Source organism: Erythranthe guttata, chromosome 6, assembly GCF_056151865.1.
Source record: "Erythranthe guttata isolate IM_541 chromosome 6, IM_541, whole genome shotgun sequence".
NCBI lineage: Eukaryota > Viridiplantae > Streptophyta > Magnoliopsida > Lamiales > Phrymaceae > Erythranthe > Erythranthe guttata.
This window is the reverse complement of record NC_142538.1, coordinates 11,753,206-11,774,807: the sequence shown is the minus strand read 5'-3', so window position 1 is coordinate 11,774,807 and position 21,602 is coordinate 11,753,206. Positions and strand designations below refer to the sequence as shown.

Below are 21,602 nucleotides of genomic sequence, written 5' to 3'. Positions count from 1 at the left end.
TATGTTTTCCTCGTGCTACTCCTTCCCGTTATAGGGGTCTTGGGTGGCATTTTTGTAATTCTTGGGGAATTTTCCATCATGAAGTGCTTGGTGAGTGCTTCAAGCACTATACAGTCACAAGTTGTAACAATAATAACATTAATGCACGGACATGTTGACATATATTTTTAAATACAATCTGATTCTTACAAATTCTCTTGATTTTGTACTAAGTACAATTAGTCACATCTTAGAAGCCTCATCATCCAAATTTACAGCTCTATAAATATCTTAAAATATATAACCTATATATATGGGCTCAAAGATCTTTTAAACAAGTTCAATCTCATTCTCTTAAGAATACTCTTGAGGGATGTCATTTTCAAAAGCTAGTAATGATTAATCAGTTCATCAGGTTGTTCGTCAAATTCGATTGCAACAAAGTTCAACATGCTAACAGTGCATTTATGCTCCTCATGGTTGGCAAAAATAGTCAAAATTAACTAAATAGTAAGGTTTAGTTTGATGTTTGGTTAGTTCTATTATTTTACCGGTCTACCCTCCAAAATGATTTTGCCATGGCTTATCTTGGCTAATAGGGAGATAACTAATTGGACCTTGAGAGGTCCAATAAAAGTTTTTTGCTATGACTAGATACATTAATTACACAATTGTCCTTCTAGTTTTCACCTATTTATCACAATGACATATTCAATTATTAAAAAAAATTTATATAAAATAAAAATAAATAAAATTCGAAGAAGGTAAAATCGAATTTTTTATTTTCGAACAAAAAACAAAATTGAAAAAAAAATCAAAAAATATATTTTTCGAAAAAAATATTATTTTTATCGAAAAGAAGTTCGAAAAACATTAAAAAAAAAAAAGGAAAAGAAATTTCAAAATATAATTTTTTTTCCCGAAAAGAATATATTTTTTATTCGAATTTTATTTTCGAAATATAAAATAAATATTGGAAAACCTGAAGAAAAAGAAATTCAAGTTTTTTTTAAAATAACCGAAGTGTTTTTTTAAAAAATCGAAAAATAATAATAATTTTTTTTCCAAAACTAATTTTTTTTTTGAAAAAAAAAATCGAAAATAATTTGTTTTTTCTGAAAAAAAAAAATATTTTTTTTGTTAAATAAAAAAAAATATTGGAAAAACAGAAGAAGACAAATCATATAATTGGGTTGATCCTTGCAATTACTTTTTTTCGAAAAAAGTAAAAAATAACAAAATATATATATTAAAAACAAGAAGAAAAAAGCTGTGTACAATAAGAAGGGCTAATTCGCTCATTTTCATGTAACTGCCTTGATGGTAAGGAAACCAAAAATCAAATACTATTAAATAATTAGGAGATACAATTTTTAAAATGTGATAACAAACATCTTATTAAATAATAAGCCTATTATTTTATACGGAGAATTATCTTATCTTGGCTAAATTTATCTTGGAAACCAAACGAGGTCTAATAGAATAAATACATATAAACAAATGCCAAAAAAAAAACCCAAAAACAAAAACAAATAAGAACAAGCTTGTTCAACCTCGACGAAAGTTCTTGAAAGGAATATCTTTCCTAGGTGAAAGAGGGGCATAATTATAACAAAAAAGGGCTCCTCGAATTATCAAAAGGCTCGAAACTAGCACGAGACGAGAGACAAAGTACAAAAACATCAAAACAATTATGCGTTGTTTACTATCATTGATCCAAACAACACCAAAGATAAGGATGTTGGATCATTAATCCAACATTAGATTTATATGTGAAATAATTATGCGTTGTTGACTGTCATGCTATGATAAGCCCGGTAAAAGTGATTTATCGGTTTTAAGTAATTGGGCTCTAAATGTGTCGAATAGGATGTGAACCTTCTACGTGTTGAGGTAAATGAGATAGTTTTATTTTATTGATGGTCCCTAGGTTACACGATGTACCGTTTTCATTCTCTTCTACCCCATCCAGAGAGAGAGAGAGAGAGAGAGAGAGAGAGAGAGAGAGAGAGAGAGAAGGATTTCTTATCTTCCATCGTGCTAATCTAGAAGACCACAAACTTGATCAATTTCATGGAGCCATGTATGCGCTTCCGCCTTTGATCAATTGTTATTGATGATTTAAGCATTTTGCTATTTCAATTATTATTTGTACATGTTCTAACAAGTGGTATCAGAGCCACATGCCTCGAATCATCGAGAATTTTGAATTTATGAATTCTCGTGACTTTGAAATTGTTTGGTTCTGTCTTCATGAATTGTTGGTTGTATATTGAAGTTCCTCAATACGTGGTTATTATGTTGGTTGTTTGATATGAATTCAAGTATTTTGGATTCATCTGTCTATTGCTACGGTTCTGCTTCAATTATTTCTTCCCAAATTTGTTTGATTTTTTTTTTTTTTTTTTTTAGGTTACGGTCTTGGGCCAATTGGGGAAGAGGGTGTTCTGGAAGTTTTTTTTAGGACTGAATTGAACATTCTGAATAACTTCAATTTAGGGCTTATGAAGATTCAGGGGTCATTCTGTATTTTTTTTCAAACTTTTAGTGTCTGTTTCAAAAAAAAAAAAAAAAAAAAAACCTTTTTTATTATTATTATTTTTTAAATTTTAAATCTATAAATCCTGGTCCTCGTATATTTTTTGAAAATCTTGAATGTATATGGAATTAATTTAAGGTCCAACATGAAATAAAGCTCTAAATTTTGGAATAATTCTAAATTCGAATATTGGACTAGTTTATGTATTTCAGAATAAATTAATTGAAGCAGCATCTCGCCTAAGTGAGCTCTCATGTGAATATTAATCTATTTTGAAATACAATAGGTTTTGTACTTATAAATATGTGGGAGTTGTACAGGCCCTAATGAAGGACAATATTTCATATATAATTATATATATGTGCACTTGAAGTAATGAACGCGTGATGATTATTTTGTTTCTTTGCATATGAATAATAGTTTGGCCCTAAGGTAGAATTATTATTTGATATGCTCTTATTGTCAGTGTTCAATTTATGTGCTAGGATATCACTTGCTCGTTAATATTGTTGTCCATAGTCAAAGTGTTGATGGAGTGTCCAATATCCTATGATGGGGTTTACCTCTATTTGAATTTCTTCTTCTTATTATTTTTATTATTTTGTTTTCTTATGTGAGCTTATTTGAAAAATTCAGCCATGAGTTCTCTTGCCAACATTAATTCAATACCTATGCTGAATGGTTCTAATTTTAAGTCATGGGTGATACGCGTTTTCCTCACGTATAAATTACTGCAAGTATACAGTATCGCATTTTGCAGAACAGTGGTTCCGGATATCGATCCACAGGGACCTTGTAGATTCACATGCTGAGTAGTGTAATTATATTATCGTTATATTATCTAGCCGATCGTAAATATTTGGAATTGTGAGAAACCCTAATTTGAAAGCATGCAAGATCGTAAACATGCAAATATAGAATGTACGTAAATAAAGTAACGACAACTCAACGCGGGGGGGACTTCGATTTAAAGGGGACTTCTAGGGCCAAATCCACCTATGTATAATCAATAACGATCTACAAATCCGTTATCTAATGTCACATTCCTATTCGTTAACCCAGACGCTAATGTACTCTAACCCCCGTCTCCAGTGTAGTTAGAGTCTACCCACAGGTCCGACGTCTCCGTTCAGAACCTGCTATTAAGAGAGCATTTAGGTCAAGTCCTTAAGGGCTACCCGAAGTGCATCACGTCTCCGTTTCCACACCCCGAGCTATGTTTTCCTAACTTCAAACAAGAAATCCTCTCTCGAGTTCATTCCTATTTAATATCAATCTGAGAGCTGATCAACACAATCAGAAGCATTTAATGCAGGAAAACATAAACGAAATCAAAACACGACAAATAGATAGCAGAAATGACGATCGAAATCAATATATACAAGGCTTCATTACCCTAGAAGAAAATGTTCTTAGTTCATAACAAACATAGTATCAAAAGAATGTACAAAGGAAATGAAGAACAAAACGTAAAGAAATTGCGTAAGAAAAACCCAAGTCGGAACCCCCGTTGATGATTCCCGCGAAGAACTGTCGAAAACCGTAAAAAGTCGAAGAAGAACGAAGAGTGAGGGCTTGCTTCTATTTATAGTAAATTGCAAAGCTTCCTCAAGAAGCTTTGCTTTTTAAAATATCTGCCCTCGAAAATCGTGCCAGATCGCGATCCAATAAAGTCAGATCGCGATCTGGCTTCTCGAAAAAACGTGAACCGCCATCCCAGATCGCGATCTAGGAAGTGCGGATCGCGATCTGCCCCAAAATCACGATGCTACTGGAATTTGTCACCAGATTGCGATCCGACTATCCTGGATCGCGATCTGGGTCTGAACTTGCTTGCTACTGGAATTTGCATCCAGATCGCGATCCGACTTTCCTGGATCGCGATCTGGGTCTTAATGACCACTTTCTCAGCTTGAAAAATCGGTTTCGCTTCCAAATGGCTTCGACTTGGCAACAAAAGCTAACAAAACCTAAAAAAGGAAATAAAACAAGAAACGCAATAATATATACAAATAAAGCCGAAACTCGGACGAACGAAGACCAAAACTCAAAGATTTGATAAGCAAAAATCGTGCAAAACGAACACTTATCACACCCTCAAACTTAGATCTTTACTCGTCCCGAGTAAATCAAAACGAAACTACAACGAAAATGAAATAAAAACAACAAACTAAACTAGGCCACTAACGTAGGGAAACACGATTGCATTTAGCGTATGCAACAAGCCGTTGAACCCCTGGATACCCCCAAAGGACGAGTTGTGTCTCGTGAGGGTTTTCAGACAACACACCCACAAAGTTGCCGGATTGGTCAAAGCATTGCAATTAATTCGAAAGATAAAACGAGCTAGATAACCTAAAATCTCATAATGGCCCATGGCTTTAAGGTATTCGACTTTCCTACCGACGCAATTAGTTGTTTCTACACCAAAATGAAAGATAGACTCAAGAATCCGTAATTAAACAATAAACACAATCATCGAGGGTTTTGAGTAGAAATGCGGGTGAAAAGTAAGTTTTGATTCTGAAATTCAAAAACTCGAGTTGGGCATAAGTAGGTCTTTTTATTCAATAAGAAATGACAACAACGATATATTGTGATTTTCATCACAACTTTCTTCTTTCTCTCTTCTTTTTTTTTTTTTTTTTTTTTTTTTTTTTTTTTTCTGACGACAATAAACGTAAAGACCATAGATAGACTTTTTAGCCAACAACTGGAAATCGTGAACACATAATTCAATTCTAACTCGCCCCCCCACACCTCAGACTATTATACCCCTCAGAAAAGTGCGCTCAAGCTTAATCGGAAAGGATTCGAAAGGCTATCCACACAAGTTGCAAAAACGCAGTCGGAAGGTTCATCTATAATTAGCCGGTTATCCATAATTTCAATTTTAAAATCAACTAGCCCATCTACTAATTCATTAATTGCTTTGCTTCAATAGAACCCGGAAATGCAACTTACACTCGATCCTAAATGAAATGCACGCGACAAACAAAACACAATTACGAGAATCGAAATACAAAAACGAACTAAATTATATGATATGCATGCAAAAGACCAAATCAAAATAAGATAAATAAAATGAAATAAAATCAAAGTCTAGCAAAGATACATCGTAAACGAAATATCAATCCAAACAAAATAAAAACAAACAGGATCAGCACACACCACCCTCAAACTTAAATTCTAGCATAGTCCCTATGCTCAAAAGCAGAATAAAAAATAAAAGGGATAGAAAACACAACGTCCCCTAGTTGTCTTGATCGTCCTTGTTGGCTCCTCCCTCCTCTTCCTGTCGTCCCCGCTCGTGCTCCTCCCAGGCCTGTGCCACCAGTGTAGTGGCTGCCGCTTGTGCTGGTTCGTCGGCGGCGGAGGTTGATGCTCCATCATATCGAGGCCGTGGTGGGAACGGCCGTGGCTCGACAATATCATTGGTCCTGCACTGAAGCGCTCCAGCCATGGCCTTCATCATTTTCTTGAACCATCCTACATTTTCCTCCATAACCTCCATCCATTGGCCGACCTACTCCGGGAGCTGTGGTTCTGCTTCTTGTCTGCCTCTTCTGCCCCTTTGTTCGGGTCGAGCTGCATGAACACCTGAGGGACCTGCATCTGGTAAGTCTGAGTCGCCCTCGCCCAGGGGTCCACTCACTGGCTGGAGCTTGTGGTAAGGGAAGATAGGCTGTGGTGACCTGGTGAGCCGGTCATCAGCGTATGTGGGGACCCCTGCACGATCACACAGTGTAGTGATAAGGGAATGGAACATCAGACCTAGAGAGGTATCACCTAAGCATCGTCGGATCTCAGCGTGTATTATCGCACCCACATTCACAGGTGTCCTCCTCATAATGGCATACATCAGTGTAAGACGTGGGGCATAGGTCTTGGCCGTCGACTTTGTGGGCATGAGCCTGCTACTGACGAAGTACATCCATACCTTCGCTTCTCTTGAAAGTTCCCCCCGACGGAACCAATGCTCTCCTCGTTTCCACTTCGAACCCCTAGGGCAAAGAGTCTGAATCAGCTCCTCATAGGTCGTTGCCATCTTCAGTTGTTGAAACGGCTCGGTCGGGACTTCGGGTATGTGGAAAAAATTGTTGATTGTAGCGGCGTCATAGTGCACCTCTTTGTCTCGAAGAACGACCACCGACCCCGCGTGAAAACCGGCATTGGCGTAGAAAAGCCTCACAAGATTCTCGTTGTAGTCCTCCGGTCGTTTGGCCAAGTACTTCCATTTTCGACGATCAAAGTTTGTTATGATCGATTCTTTTTCCATGCCATAGATATCTAATTCCCTTTCTGGAACAAACGGTCGGCTATGGCGACGTATGAATTCTCTCTTGGCCTCGACGTTCACGTACAAAAACTCATCTCCCGGTTCGAGGACTACGTGGTCAAGGATGGTGTGTTGATTAGCACGGGAGCCCATCTCAAGTTGCACGTTTCCCGTGCGTGGGGTTTGTTGCTCTTCCGGCACCTGAGATGGTGGTGGTGCGCTCAAAGTGCCTTCTTGGCTTCCCGTGCCTCGAGAAGCTGCCTTTTTCTTCGGTGCGGCTTTTCCCTTTGCCGGAGCCTTCTCCTTGGGTTGGGCTTTTTTTGTGGTTTCGCCCGTCTTTAAGAGTTTCTTGGCCGGCGACGTCATTTCGCTCGAATTTGTGCGAGATGGAAGGTCGAAAGCTTTTGGAAGTTCGTTCGGGAATTTTGTCGAACACTTGGCGTGCCCAACTTGGTAAGCCCTTTGGTTTCCACCGGTTGTTCGGTACATATCCCTCCTACATCAATCACAACACCCAAGTGAGAATCCACCACTACATACAACAATAGGTAGCTAAACAATCAACCCAAGTCATTCAAATTTTTATTTTATCCTTCATTTCGAAATTAAGAACAATAGGGCAATTCCTATATCTAAACATTGGTTCACCCGCAAATTCATGTTTTGAATCCCAACACCAAGTACAAAATCTCGTACTAGCATACACAATTAACAAACAAGGGGAAAAATCATGAAATTTTGGGGAAATTGGAAAGAATTGAAGAAAATAAAAGAAATGAGGACTAGATTTAAAATTTACCTTTTCTTGAAGATTCACCCACAAATTCTTGGAGTAAATGTGCAAATCGTGAATTTGTGATGTTCAAGTGTGTGATTGATGTGCTTTTTATGAAAGAAATTGAAGATTTTGAAATTGGGGAGGGGTTAGGGTTTGGAATTAGAAAAAGGGGAATAAGAAAATGAGGGGGGGGGGGGGGGGGGTTGTGCCTTATGAACTGTTTTTCGACCCCAGATCGCGATCCACAATGCCCGGATCGCGATCTGGAGACTTACCTTGCAGCTTCTGGAAAAAGGCCCAAGATCGCGATCCGACTTACCTGGATCGCGATCCGGCCCTTAAAATCGCAGTTTCTGGAAAAACGTCCCAGATCGCGATCCGACTTACCTGGATCGCGATCCGGGCCCAAAATTGGTGGCTACTGGAAAAACACCCCAGATCGCGATCCGACCTACCTGGATCGCGATCCGGCCCAAAATTCGCTGCTACTGGAAAAACACCCCAGATCGCGATCCGACTTACCTGGATCGCGATCCGGGACACCTAAAACCTGCCAATACGAAAATTTAAATGGGTGAGATAGAGATGTTGAACCCTAAAATATAAAAATGCACGAAAATGCAAAAAAATAAAAACGAAAACAAGATCAAAAGGAAAATGACAGATAATGAGCAACAATGGGGTGTCTCCCATTTAGCGCCTGTTTTACAGTCGACGGCTCGACTTCTTTTGGATTTATTGGGAGAAAATTAGTGCGACATGCTCCACTTCTTCGGGAGCACCATTCAGGTAGTAATGCTTAACTCGTTGCCCATTCACTTTGAACGACGGACCGTCTCGTCCTCGTATTTCGATTACTCCTTGTGGGGTTGCGCTCAGGACTACGAATGGTCCTGACCAACGGGACTTGAGCTTTCCCAGAAATAGTCGTAGTCGAGAATTGAATAGCAGGACTTGGTCACCTGCCCGGAACTCTCGCTTTGTAATTCTTTTGTCATGCCACTTTTTCGTCTTTTCTTTGTAAATCTTGGCATTTTCGTAAGCATCATTTCTGAACTCCTCCATTTCGTTGAGTTGAAGCAATCGACGATCGCCGGTAGCTGTTTGATCGAAATTGAGCTTTTTGACTGCCCAATAAGCTCGGTGCTCCAATTCCACTGGCAGGTGGCACGCTTTCCCATACACGAGTTTGTACGGAGACATCCCAATCGGTGTCTTGAATGCGGTTCGATAGGCCCAAAGTGCATCATCGAGCTTCAATGCCCAATCTTTTCGGTTCGTGCTCACGGTCTTCTCCAGAATCTGTTTGATTTCTCGGTTTGACAACTCAGCAAGGCCATTTGTCTGTGGATGATAGGCTAGCCCAATTTTGTGTCGGATCCCCAACTTATTCGTGAGATTAGTGAGCAGTTTGTTGCAGAAGTGAGATCCTTCATCGCTAATGATCGCCCTGGGTGTCCCAAACCTTGAGAATATGTTCTTGTGGAAGAATTTGAGGACCGTACGAGCATCGTTGGCTGTGGTGGCAATTGCTTCGACCCATTTGGACACGTAGTCCACGGCAAGCAGAATGTATAACTTCCCGTTCGAAGAAGGGAATGGTCCCATGAAGTCTATGCCCCAAAAATCGAAAAGCTCCACCTCTTGCATGTTGTTCAAAGGCATTTGGCTTTTGTTGGATAGGTTCCCTGTTCGTTGGCATCGATCACATCATTTCACGAACTCGTAACTATCTCGGAATAGGGTTGGCCAAAAGAAGCCTGACTGCAGAACCTTGGCGGCTGTGCGAGATTCCCCGTGATGCCCGCCACAAGGTGAAGAGTGGCAATGTGTGAGAATCTCACGTACTTCTGTTTCCGGAACACATCTTCGGATGACACGATCGGGGCCGGTTCTGAAAAGCAATGGCTCGTCCCAAAGATAGAAACGACTGTCGTGAAGGAATTTTTTCTTTTGATGATAAGAAAGATCGTCAGGAATGATTCCACTGGCCAAGAACTTGGCCACATCAGCATACCACGGAGTGTGAGTACTAATGGCGAGCAGTTGCTCATCTGGGAAGGATTCCTGAATATTTCCTTCGGCTGGAACTTCTTCTAGTATTAGTTTGGAAAGATGATCTGCTACCACATTCTCGCTCCCTTTTTTGTCTCTGATTTCCAGGTCGAACTCCTGGAGTAGGAGTACCCATCTGATGAGTCTGGGCTTGGCGTCCTTCTTTGCGAACAAGTATCGAATAGCTGCGTGGTCGGTGTAAATGATCACCTGAGACCCCAAAATATACGGTCTGAACTTGTCAACAGCATAAACGACAGCAAGCATTTCCTTTTCGGTCGTTGAATAGTTCTTCTGTGCCTGGTCAAGTGTACGACTCGAATAGTAGATGGCTTTGAAGATTTTGTCCCTCCTTTGTCCCAATACTGCACTTACGGCATAGTCGCTCGCATCGCACATGATCTCGAATGGTTCCTCCCAATTGGGAGTAATCATAATCGGTGATTGGGTCAGCTTCTCCTTAAGAAACGTGAAAGCCTGCAAACAAGCAGAATCAAAATCAAAGACAGCTTCCTTCTCAAGCAAATGACATAATGGTTTTACTATTTTCGAAAAATCTTTAATGAATCTACGGTAAAACCCAACATGCCCTAAAAAACTTCTAACTACCTTGACATCCTTCGGTGGAGGCAATTTTTCAATCGTTTCGATTTTTGCCCTATCCACCTCAAGACCCTTTTTCGAGACCTTGTGACCTAGAACAATACCTTCACGAACCATAAAATGACATTTTTCCCAATTTAAAACAAGGTTCGTTTAAGTACATCTTTTCAAAACAAGTTCTAGATTGTGTACACAATGATCGAAAGACGATCCAAACACAGAAAAATCATCCATAAACACCTCAAGAAACTCTTCTACCATATCGTGAAATATAGACATCATACATCGTTGAAAGGTAGCAGGCGCATTACACAAACCGAAAGACATCCTACGAAATGCAAAAGTACCGTAGGGGCAAGTAAAAGTAGTTTTCTCTTGGTCTTCCGGGGCGATTGAAATTTGATTGTACCCCGAATAACCATCAAGAAAACAGTAGTACTCGAAACCTCCTAGCCTGTCTAGCATTTGATCGATAAAGGGAAGGGGGAAATGGTATTTTCTAGTGGCTGCATTCAATAATCGGTAATCGAAGCATACACGCCACCCAGTGACTGTTCTAGATGGAATAAGTTCATTTTTGTCATTCACAATAACCGTCATCCCACCCCTTTTTGGCACAACCTGCACCGGACTGACCCACGGACTGTCAGAAATTGCATAAATCATACCAGCGCCTAACAGTTTTAAGACTTCTTTTTTGACTACCTCTTTCATTGACGGGTTTAACCGCCTCTGAGGTTGGACTCTCGGTTTATAGACGTCTTCCATTAGAATTTTGTGTTGAACAATAGACGGGCTAATTCCCTTAATATCCTCAATAGACCAACCTATAGATGACCTATATTCTCTAAGGACCTCCAGCAGTGTGTTTGTTTCGGACTCGCTCAAACTAGAAGAAATAATCACCGGATAAGTCTTGTCTGCTCCAAGAAAAGCATAACAAAGATAATCCGGTAATTGCTTCAATTCCAGTAAGGGGGCCGTTTTCACACTAATTGGTATCTCGGGGACGATCCCTACCTCGTCTATGCCTAAAATCTCGGCACACTCAAGAAACAACACACAATCAAGCACATCATTTTCAATAGGAGTTTCAGGGGAGGCAGAATGCAAATCAATAGAGTTAACAATGCAGTGCTCAACAGAATCACATAATTCATACAAATCAAAAAAGGAGGAAACACAGTCCTCGATAACGTCTATTCTACTGCAATGCTCAACATGCTCAGAGTGTTTAAATGCATCTGTCAAATTAAAAACAACTTCTTCCCCATTTACCCTAAGCATTAAAGATCCTAATTCCATATCAATCATCGCCTTACCAGTGGCTAAGAATGGACGACCTAAAATGATTGGTGCTTCATCATCTTCAGGCATTTCAAGTACCACAAAATCAACAGGCAAAATGAATTTATCTACTTTAACTAGCACATCTTCTACAATCCCATCGGGATATTTCAATGAACGATCAGCTAATTGTAAAGTCCTGCGAGTGCGGTTCAAATTTCCTAAGCCCAGTTTTAGAAACACAGACATAGGCATCAAATTAATACTTGCCCCCAAATCACATAAAGCTTTATCGAAAGTAGAATTGCCAATAATACAATGAATAGTGTAACTCCCTGGATCTTTCATTTTCGGTGGTAGATTCGACTGAAGAATGGCACTGCAAGTTGCCGTGAGTGTCACTGGTATGTCTTCTTCGATCCGAATTTTCTTGGATAGGACTTCCTTCATAAACTTGGTGTAGTTTGGCATTACCTCCAAGGCTTCTGCAAAAGGGATGTTGATTCGAATCTGTTTGATCCTTTCAATGAACTTCTTCAATTGATCCTTGAACTTCTTCTTCTTCTGTCTTTCTGGAAAAGAAATAGGAGTTATCATAAGAGGGGGATTATCAGGAAAAGAAATGTTATTGGGCTTACTAGCCTCTTTTGTACTACTCCCTGAAATGGTGATTTCCGGCTCGACCGGGGTCGGTTGTACAGCTGGCCTTGGTGACTCGTCTGTCGGATAAGGAGGATCGGTCATTTGCAAACCACTTCGGGTGGTTATGGCTTGACAACTTTCTTTTGGATTGACTTCGGTATTGCTCGGAAATCCACCCTTTGCCATTGTGGACATGGATTGGGCGATTTGTCCTATTTGCTTCTCCATGTTCTTCATTGTTGATTTCAGGCCCTCCATTTCCTGTTCTTGTCGGTGAAGACGCTCGTCATACGTTGGCCCTCGTTTCTTTCTTTGATGGTTGAAATCGGGAGGTGGTTGTAGAGCATTCTTTGGATTGGCATAGGAGAAGTTCTCGTGATTCCGAATTCCCGGGTGGTAATGAGTAGGGGTTTGGTTCTGATTGTTGGTTCCCCGGAAATTGTTGAATCGGTAGTTCATAAAGTGTGCCTGCTCCCAATCGTCGTTGGTGGCTTGTGAAGTACTTGCTGCTGCTACTCGTTCGGTCTGTGGCCCTCGAACTGATAATTGGGCGACCTGATTTGATAGAGTAGCTAATTGTGCTGAAACTGCGGCTAAAGGATCGAGTTGGTGGACTCCGGCCACCTTTTGTACACCACTCCGTTCGGACGGCCAATGGTAAGCATTCTCACACATTCGCTCGACAATGTCTCGAGCGTCTGTGGGAGTCTTGTTTTGCAATGATCCACCTGAGGCAGCATCGACTAGAGATCGGGCTGGTTGATCGAGCCCATTGTAGAATAACTCCATTTGATCCCACGGGTTGAATCCGTGTTGAGGGCATTGTCGTAATAAGTCCTTGAATCTCTCCCAAGACTCGTGCATCGGCTCTTGACTCATCTGTCTGAAGTTGCCTACATCTCTTCGTAGTTGTGCGGTCTTCGAGGGTGGAAAGAATCGTGCTAGAAAGGCTTGTGATAATTCTTCCCAACAGGTGAGTGATCCTGGATTAAGACTCAGAAGCCAACTCTTCGCTTTGTCTCTGACAGAAAATGAGAATAGCTTCAACCGAATGGCATCATCAGAAACGCAGTTAACTTTGATCGTGTCACAAATCTCCAAGAAATTGGCAAGATGGAGATTCGGATCCGCAGTGGCTGCTCCGGAGAATTGGTTCGCCATGACCATGTTGATTAGCCCCGTCTTCAGCTCGAAGTTTTTTGCGGCTATCGTCGGTTTCCTGATTCCCGAATAATTCTCATTCACAGCTGGAGTTTGGTATTCTCGCATTGTTCGCTCGGGTGGTAGGTTCGGTCTTGGCTGCTCGTGATCTCGTCCTGGCTCTCGGTCGTACTCAAAGGCCAGGTGCTGTGGATTTCCTTGATCTTCGGCCATTGGTTCACTTTGTTGGTTGCGCGTGGCCCTTAGTCTACGAAGTGTCCTTTCAATCTCGGGATCGTAAGGTATGATTTCCAAATTTCGACGCCTGGGCATAAAGCAGGTAAATAGCTAAAGTAATAGTCAGACAATTGGTAACACTATCAACAAAGATAAAATCAAATTGGTCCCCGGCAACGGCGCCAAAAACTTGACACGCGTTTTCCTCACGTATAAATCACCGCAAGTATAGAGTATCGCATTTTGCAGAACAGTGGTTCCGGATATCGATCCACTGGGACCTTGTAGATTCACATGCTGAGTAGTGTAATTATATTATCGTTATATTATCTAGCCGATCGTAAATATTTGGAATTGTTAGAAACCCTAATTTGAAAGCATGCAAGATCGTAAACATGCAAATATAGAATGTACGTAAATAAAGTAACGACAACTCAATGCGGGGGGGACTTCGATTTAAAGGGGACTTCTAGGGCCAAATCCACCTATGTATAATCAATAACGATCTACAAATCCGTTATCTAATGTCACATTCCTATTCATTAACCCAGACGCTAATGTACTCTAACCCCCGTCTCCAGTGTAGTTAGAGTCTACCCACAGGTCCGACGTCTCCGTTCAAAACCTGCTATTAAGAGAGCATTTAGGTCAAGTCCTTAAGGGCTACCCGAAGTGCATCACGTCTCCGTTTCCACACCCCGAGCTATGTTTTCCTAACTTCAAACAAGAAATCCTCTCTCGAGTTCATTCATATTTAATATCAATCTGAGAGCTGATCAACACAATCAGAAGCATTTAATACAGGAAAACATAAACGAAATCAAAACACGACAAATAGATAGCAGAAATGACGATCGAAATCAATATATACAAGGCTTCATTACCCTAGAAGAAAATGTTCTTAGTTCATAACAAACATAGTATCAAAAGAATGTACAAAGGAAATGAAGAACAAAACGTAAAGAAATTGCGTAAGAAAAACCCAAGTCGGAACCCCCGTTGATGATTCCCGCGAAGAACTGTCGAAAACCGTAAAAAGTCGAAGAAGAACGAAGAGTGAGGGCTTGCTTCTATTTATAGTAAATTGCAAAGCTTCCTCAAGAAGCTTTGCTTTTTAAAATATCTGCCCTCGAAAATCGTGCCAGATCGCGATCCAATAAAGTCAGATCGCGATCTGGCTTCTCGAAAAAACGTGAACCGCCATCCCAGATCGCGATCCAGGAAGTGCGGATCGCGATCTGCCCCAAAATCACGATGCTACTGGAATTTGTCACCAGATCGCGATCCGACTTTCCTAGATCGCGATCTGGGTCTGAACTTGCTTGCTACTGGAATTTGCATCTAGATTGCGATCCGACTTTCCTGGATCGCGATCTGGGTCTTAATGACCACTTTCTCGGCTTGAAAAATCGGTTTCGCTTCCAAATGGCTTCGACTTGGCAACAAAAGCTAACAAAACCTAAAAATGGAAATAAAACAAGAAACACAATAATATATACAAATAAAGCCGAAACTCGGACGAACGAAGACCAAAACTCGAAGATTTGATAAGAAAAAATCGTGCAAAACGAACACTTATCAATGGGAAGAGAATCTTCTTATTGTTCTTGGAGTCCATGACTTTGACCTTGCGTTAAGGGCTGATTCTCCTCCACCTCGTACGGATAAAAGTACCCCTGATGATAAAAGGGATATAGAAAGGTGGGAGAAATCAAATCGCATGTGTTTGATGATAATGAAGAAGGCTATTCTAGAAGCATTCATGGGCACTATTTCTGATAGTATAACTACAACACTATTTCTGATAGTATTACTACAGCAAAAGGTTTCCTTTCCTTGCTGATATTGAAAAGAGGTTTGTCAAGAATGAAAAGTCTGAAATGTATACACTCTGGCAAAGGTAATGTCAGGGAGTACATTGTTGAAATGTCTCATCTTGCTTCCAAATTAAGGGCACTTAAGCTTGAACTTTCAGAGGAATCGCTTGTGCGTTTGGTTCCAATATCACTTCCTCCTCAGTTTAACCAGTTTAAGGTGAGCTATAACTGTCAGAAAGAGACTTGGTTTCTGAATGAGCTCATCTCACACTGTGTTCAGAAAGAGGAAAGGGTGAAGCAAGATAAGACAAAAAATGCTCATTTGACATCTACTTTTAAGGGTAAGGGAATGAAAAGAAATAAGGATACTCCAGTTGCAATTACTGCGAATCCAACACCACAGAAGAAACAAGATAAGAAATTGGATGATCCGGAGAACAATGGATGTTTCTTTTGTGGAGTTGAAGGGCATGTAAAGAAGCACTGCTCAAACTATCATGCTTGACGTGCTAAGAAAGGTAAGCCTCTTAATTTGGTTTGTTATGAGGTTAATTTAATTTTGGTTCCTAGACACACTTGGTGGATAGATTCTGGTGCAACCGCTCACATCAGTGTGTCTATGCAGGATTGACTTCATTGTCGAAAGTCAACTGATGGTGAAAGATACATCTACGTGGGTGATGGCAAGACAGTTGAAGTAGAAGCAATAGGGAAATTTAGATTATTATTAAAGACTTGATTTTATTTGAATCTTGATGAAACATTTTATGTACCGTCTTTTAGAAGAAATTTAATTTATGTTTTTGCTTTGGACAAACTTGGTTACACTTGTTCTTTTGGAAATAAAAAATTTAGTTTGTTTTATGATTCAAAACTGGTTGGGTCTGGTTCTTTGTCTGAATATGATAATCTTTATTCTATTGAAAGTATTGCTTCATTTGGAGAGTCTTTTTACTCCACTTCTCGAGGTGTCAAAAGAAAATTAACCATTGAGAATTCAGCTGCATTATGACACAGATGATTACGTCACATCTCCAGGCGGAGAATTGAAGCCTTGTGTTAAATCAAATTCTCAATCCCTTGGACTTCACAGATTATGATACTTGCATCAATTGTATCATGGGAAAACAAACCAATATCAAGAGATTTGAAGCCAATAGGTATTCAGAATTCTTAGAAACTTATACATACGAACATTTGTGGACCATCTTTGACAGCTGCTTGGAATGGTCAACAATACTTTATAACGTTCATAGACGACTATTCTCGATATGGCTACATTTACATTCTTAAAGAAAAAGTGCAATCACTAGACGTGTTCAAAAATTTTAAAGCCGAAGTTGAGAATCAAGTTAGGAAATAGATCAAAAGCGTTAGGTCTGATCGTGGTAGCGAATACTACGGTAGATATGACGGTTCAGGTTAAAAACGTCTAGGGTCTTTTACTAGGTTCCTAGAGGAATGCGGTATCATCCCACAGTACACGACCCCTGGTTCGCCCACTATGAATGGTGTCGCTGAAAGACGAAATACAATGCTTAAAGACATGGTAAGAAACATGATTTGTCATTCTTCTTTACCCTCTGGGGAGAAGCACTTAAGACAACAACTTATATCCTTAATAAAGTTCCAACAAAGGCAACTACTAAGACCCCTTATGAAATTTGGACGGGTAAGAAGCCTAGTCTAAAACATTTGCACATTTGGGGATGTCCAGCTGAGGCAAGGCCTTACAAGCCAAATGAAGGAAAACTGGACTCTAGAACAGTAAGTTGTTTCTTTATTGGATACGCTGAAAGATCACAGGGTTACAAGTTCTATAATCCCAAAAATAAGTCTATTTTCGAATCAGGTAATACTCGGTTCCTGAAGATTTTGAGTTTGCAAGGGGAGATAGAACTAATGACTTTGTCTTTGAAGAGGAATTCGTTGAAATTCCCACAAGTGTTGTTGACCTTAGTTAGGATTTACCTTCTAACTCTGTTCAAGACACAATAAACCAAGACAATATCCAAATGCCTCATATTGAGGAAACTCCAATAGAACAAACTCTACCATCTCAACAACCTATGCCATTAAGAAGATCCACTCGAGAGAGAAGAAACACAATGACAAATGATTACATTGTGTTTCTGCAAGAACATGAGATCAACATCGGAGTGATGGAAGATGATCTAATCAAATTTCGTCAAGCCATTGAAAGTCCAAACTCTCAAAAGTTGGTTAATGCCATGCATGAGAAGATTAAGTCCATGAAAGATAATGAGGTATGGGATCTTGTCCCATTGCCAGAAGGTGTGAATCCCACTTATTGTAAATGGATTTTTAAGACCAAATGGGATTCAATAAGCAATGTGGAGAGACATAAGGCAGAAAGAAGGCATCGACTATAAAGAGACTTTTTATTCGGTTTCTCCGAAAGACTCTTTTAGGATTATAATGGCATTAGTAGCACACTTTGATCTTGAGTTACATTAGATGGATGTAAAAACGGCGTTTCTCAATGGAAACATCGATCAAAAAATATATATGGTGCAACCAGAAATCTTTGAGTTGAAAAACTTAGAGAATATGATCTGCAAACTGAAGAAATCCATCTATGGACTCAAGCTGGCATCTCGACAATGGTACTTTAAGTTTCATCAAGTGATCATCTCATTTGGTTTTGAGATGTATCCGGCTGGTGAATGTATATATCATAAGTTTTGTAGGAGCAAACATATTTTTCTAGTATTATATATTGATGATATTTTGCTTGCCAACAACGATATAAGCTTACTGCGCACGACACCAAGAAATTTCTAGCTAGGAATTTTGAGATGCAAGATCTTGTTGACGCCTCTTTTGTGTTGGGTATACAGATACACCGGGATCGTTCTCAGGGTATATTAGGATTATCACAAAAGAGCTATATCAAAAACGTTCTTAAAAGATACGGTATGCAAGATTGTAAAAATGGATTTACCCCCATATCTAAGGGAGACAAGTTTAGTCTCGATAAGTGCCCTAAGAATCACTTTGAGCAAAAGGGCATGAAAGAGGTTCCCTATGCTTCAGCAATAATGAGTCTTATGTATGCTCATGTACGCACGCGTCCCGATATTGCGTACATTGTTGGGATATTGGGCAGATACTTACAGAATCCGGGCATGGAGCACTCGAAAGCAGCCAAACGGGTTTTTCGTTATCTGCAAAACACAAAGGACTACATGCTCACCAATTGGAGGTCGGACCAGTTCGAGATCATTGGGTATACCGACTCTGATTTTTCTGGATGCCAAGGCATCAAAAGATGTACTTCAGGCTACATCTGCATTCTTGCAAGAGGTGTCGTTTCATGGAAAAGTGTTAAACAATCTCTTATAGCATATTCTGTTGGAGTAGGTGACCAACAAGCCAACTTGTGGCTGTGGTCTTTCCTTTTATCTTGTAATAAAACAATCGTTTTTCGTTCGTAATAATAAAATATCTTATTTGGCATTCTATATCTGTTATCCCATGCAAGCAGCATAGATATAGTCCTAACGAGTTACTCTATTACTGTGAGTTGATCTAGTAGAATCGTGAGATGACTCAGCAATGTAATGTAACTGTTAAATCTTGTTCCTAGTCGATGGGTTACGCCAATAATGAGGATAACGGCCTTTCCCTTTTGAGACTAGCACTTAGTGTATGTGTACTGCGTCTCATCAGTCCTCGGTGTTGTGACATCGGCATACTTGAGTGGGTGCTCATACTGGATGAGTTCACTGAACTCCCTCGCCCTAGAAATCTATAAGTGGTTCCTATTCATCGAGTAATAGATTTCTAAGATATAGTTGTACACCATTAGTCCTTAAGACCCAGACATCACCGTGACTTCACTAGAGGACCGATTGTATCGTGACCTGTCCCTGAGTCCCACCGCGGACCGCTCCAAGGGCCAACGTTCGTGCAATCCGAAATCTAGTGTGAAGTCTGTGCATTGTAGTAGGGGATTCGAGCGCTTGAGTAGTCATGGATGTCCTGTGTGTTCTGACGGTTTATAATCCATGGAATCTCTGGCCAGAGTTGATAGTGGGGTGATTAGGGAAATGTGTTTCCCTAAGTCGCACACGAACGGATTTATAATACCTAGAACGTTCGCACGATTATTGAACTTTATAAGAGGTCTCGGTGAACCAATGCCTCTAGTTCAATCGGGACATGTGCTACGAAAGGATCGTACTGTACGCTAACTATATCATAAGGTTCTTGCAGGCACTTCACTTGTATCTAGGGAATCATGATGCGTAGTTGCTAGACGCCAATCTTGATTCGTTGGGCACCGATTTGATCGGGGATTAGGTAAAATGAGTTTTACTCTAATCAGGACTCTTGGGAGGAGTTCGTATAAGAACAATGTGTTGTTCCAATCACAAAGAGTTGTGAGCCCACGGCTAGCATACACCTGAACCATTGAGGGTCACACTTCTCGTGTAATATAGATCCTTGATAACAACAAGCATAGATTAATGTGTTAATCTTTGAACGATTGGATGTCGATATGATTGAATCCATGATTCGTAATTGTGGATTGCGAATCGGAATAAACGTAGAGAAAGAGAGACATGCGGAATTTAGTGAACTTTCTAAATTGGGAAGTTTCCCGATTTAGCAGGTCCACTGAAGTGGAAGTTTCCAATTTTGGAAATTGGAAATTTCGAAGAGGCACTCGTATCGACGAGGACTTTAAGCTCGTCACAAATATAATTTTGTTATAATTTTGTGAACGATCGTTTGTTAGAAACGAGGCCGACGAGGGAATGGGCTTAATGCATCAGTGGGTCAAGCCCAATGACTTAAGCCCACTAGGGTTAAAAACCCTAAGTATAAATAGACCTCAAAAAGAGTTTTGAGATCAGATTTTTCAGCACAAAAACCCTAGCCGCTCAGCCCCCTTCGGCCGTTGCTGCCGCTCACGCGCCACCGCCGACCACCGCCGGAAAACCGCCGGTTTTTCTTCTCTCGTTTCCTTCGTTTTATTCTTGTTGTTATCTAACTCGTTTACATCTAGTGCTGTAGTTCGAGTGGGTCGAAAATACGAGGTGAAACCTAATTGGAGAGGAGCTGCTGCCCCGACGAATCCACGCACCGCCGCACGCGCCGCACCGCCGCTCACGCGCCGCCGCTGCTGCTGCCACGCGCCGCCGCTGCTGCTTCCATTCATCGCCATTCGTTGCTTGCTGGATCAGCTTGTTCAGCCGTGAGTTGCAGCCCCGTGGATTGGTAATTAGCAGCTTGTACGTGACTCATTCTAGGATTTCGATTCGTCGAAATCGCACGCTACTAGAGGTAATTAAATCGGAACTTTCGTAATTCGATTCGAACATGTTTGTATGATTATTAATTTGCGAGCATGAGTAATACGTGATTACATGTTTCGATTTTGTGAAATGAAGTATAAGCATGTTTCGTGATTTTCGGTTTTATGTATTTTTCAATTAAATCGATAATTACCATATGTATGGCGGAAGCGTTAAGGTACGTCGACTATGTGATAAGTTTATGCATGTAATCGAAACTAGTTCGATATAAAAATTTTAAATTCCGCTGCGTATACATGCACGATCCCCAACAGTGGTATCAGAGCCACGGGTTAATCGTTTATTTGTCAACGTGTTTATCGTTTTCGAAAGCATGCTTCGATTTGTTGAATTGTTGAATTATTGGTGTTATCTAATTGGGTGTTTTAATATTAATTAAATATTTTGAATATTTCAGAAAATATAAAAAATTTTAATTTTGAAAAAATTCAATTTTTGCTGCTGTTTTTCAGCTGACCGAACCGGTCCGGTCGGACCGGTCCGACCGGTCCGGTCAGCACAACAAAAAAAAAAAATTAATTTGATTTTCTGAAATTAATATTAAAAATTAATTGATTTTTAATTTTTGAAATTATTTATCAATTAAACCCAAATTAGATAATTGATCCATTAATTTAATTTGAATTCAAAGAATAGTGTTGGATTAATTATTTAATTTAATCGTTAAATTAGTTTAATTAATGGAACACAAATTAGATAGCAAATAACTAATGGACTTCATTCTTATTTGATTGATTTATGAATGAAGGAGGTCCGTTAATTATATTTGCAATTTATCGTATTAATTAATTAATTCATGAGATGAATAATTGTGATTAAGTACGATGATGATCGTATGTCTCTTAGGATCAATATGCGTTTCCACATACCTAGAGAACATAGTTGTAGGAATCACAAACGA

At 40.0% G+C, this 21,602-nt stretch overlaps 1 pseudogene; it reads left to right on the top strand.

The window, feature by feature from the left end:
• The first annotated feature begins 13,606 nt into the window (after positions 1 to 13,606).
• Positions 13,607 to 16,150, top strand: LOC148770159 (uncharacterized; annotated as a pseudogene).
• Positions 16,151 to 21,602: the final 5,452 nt, after the last annotated feature.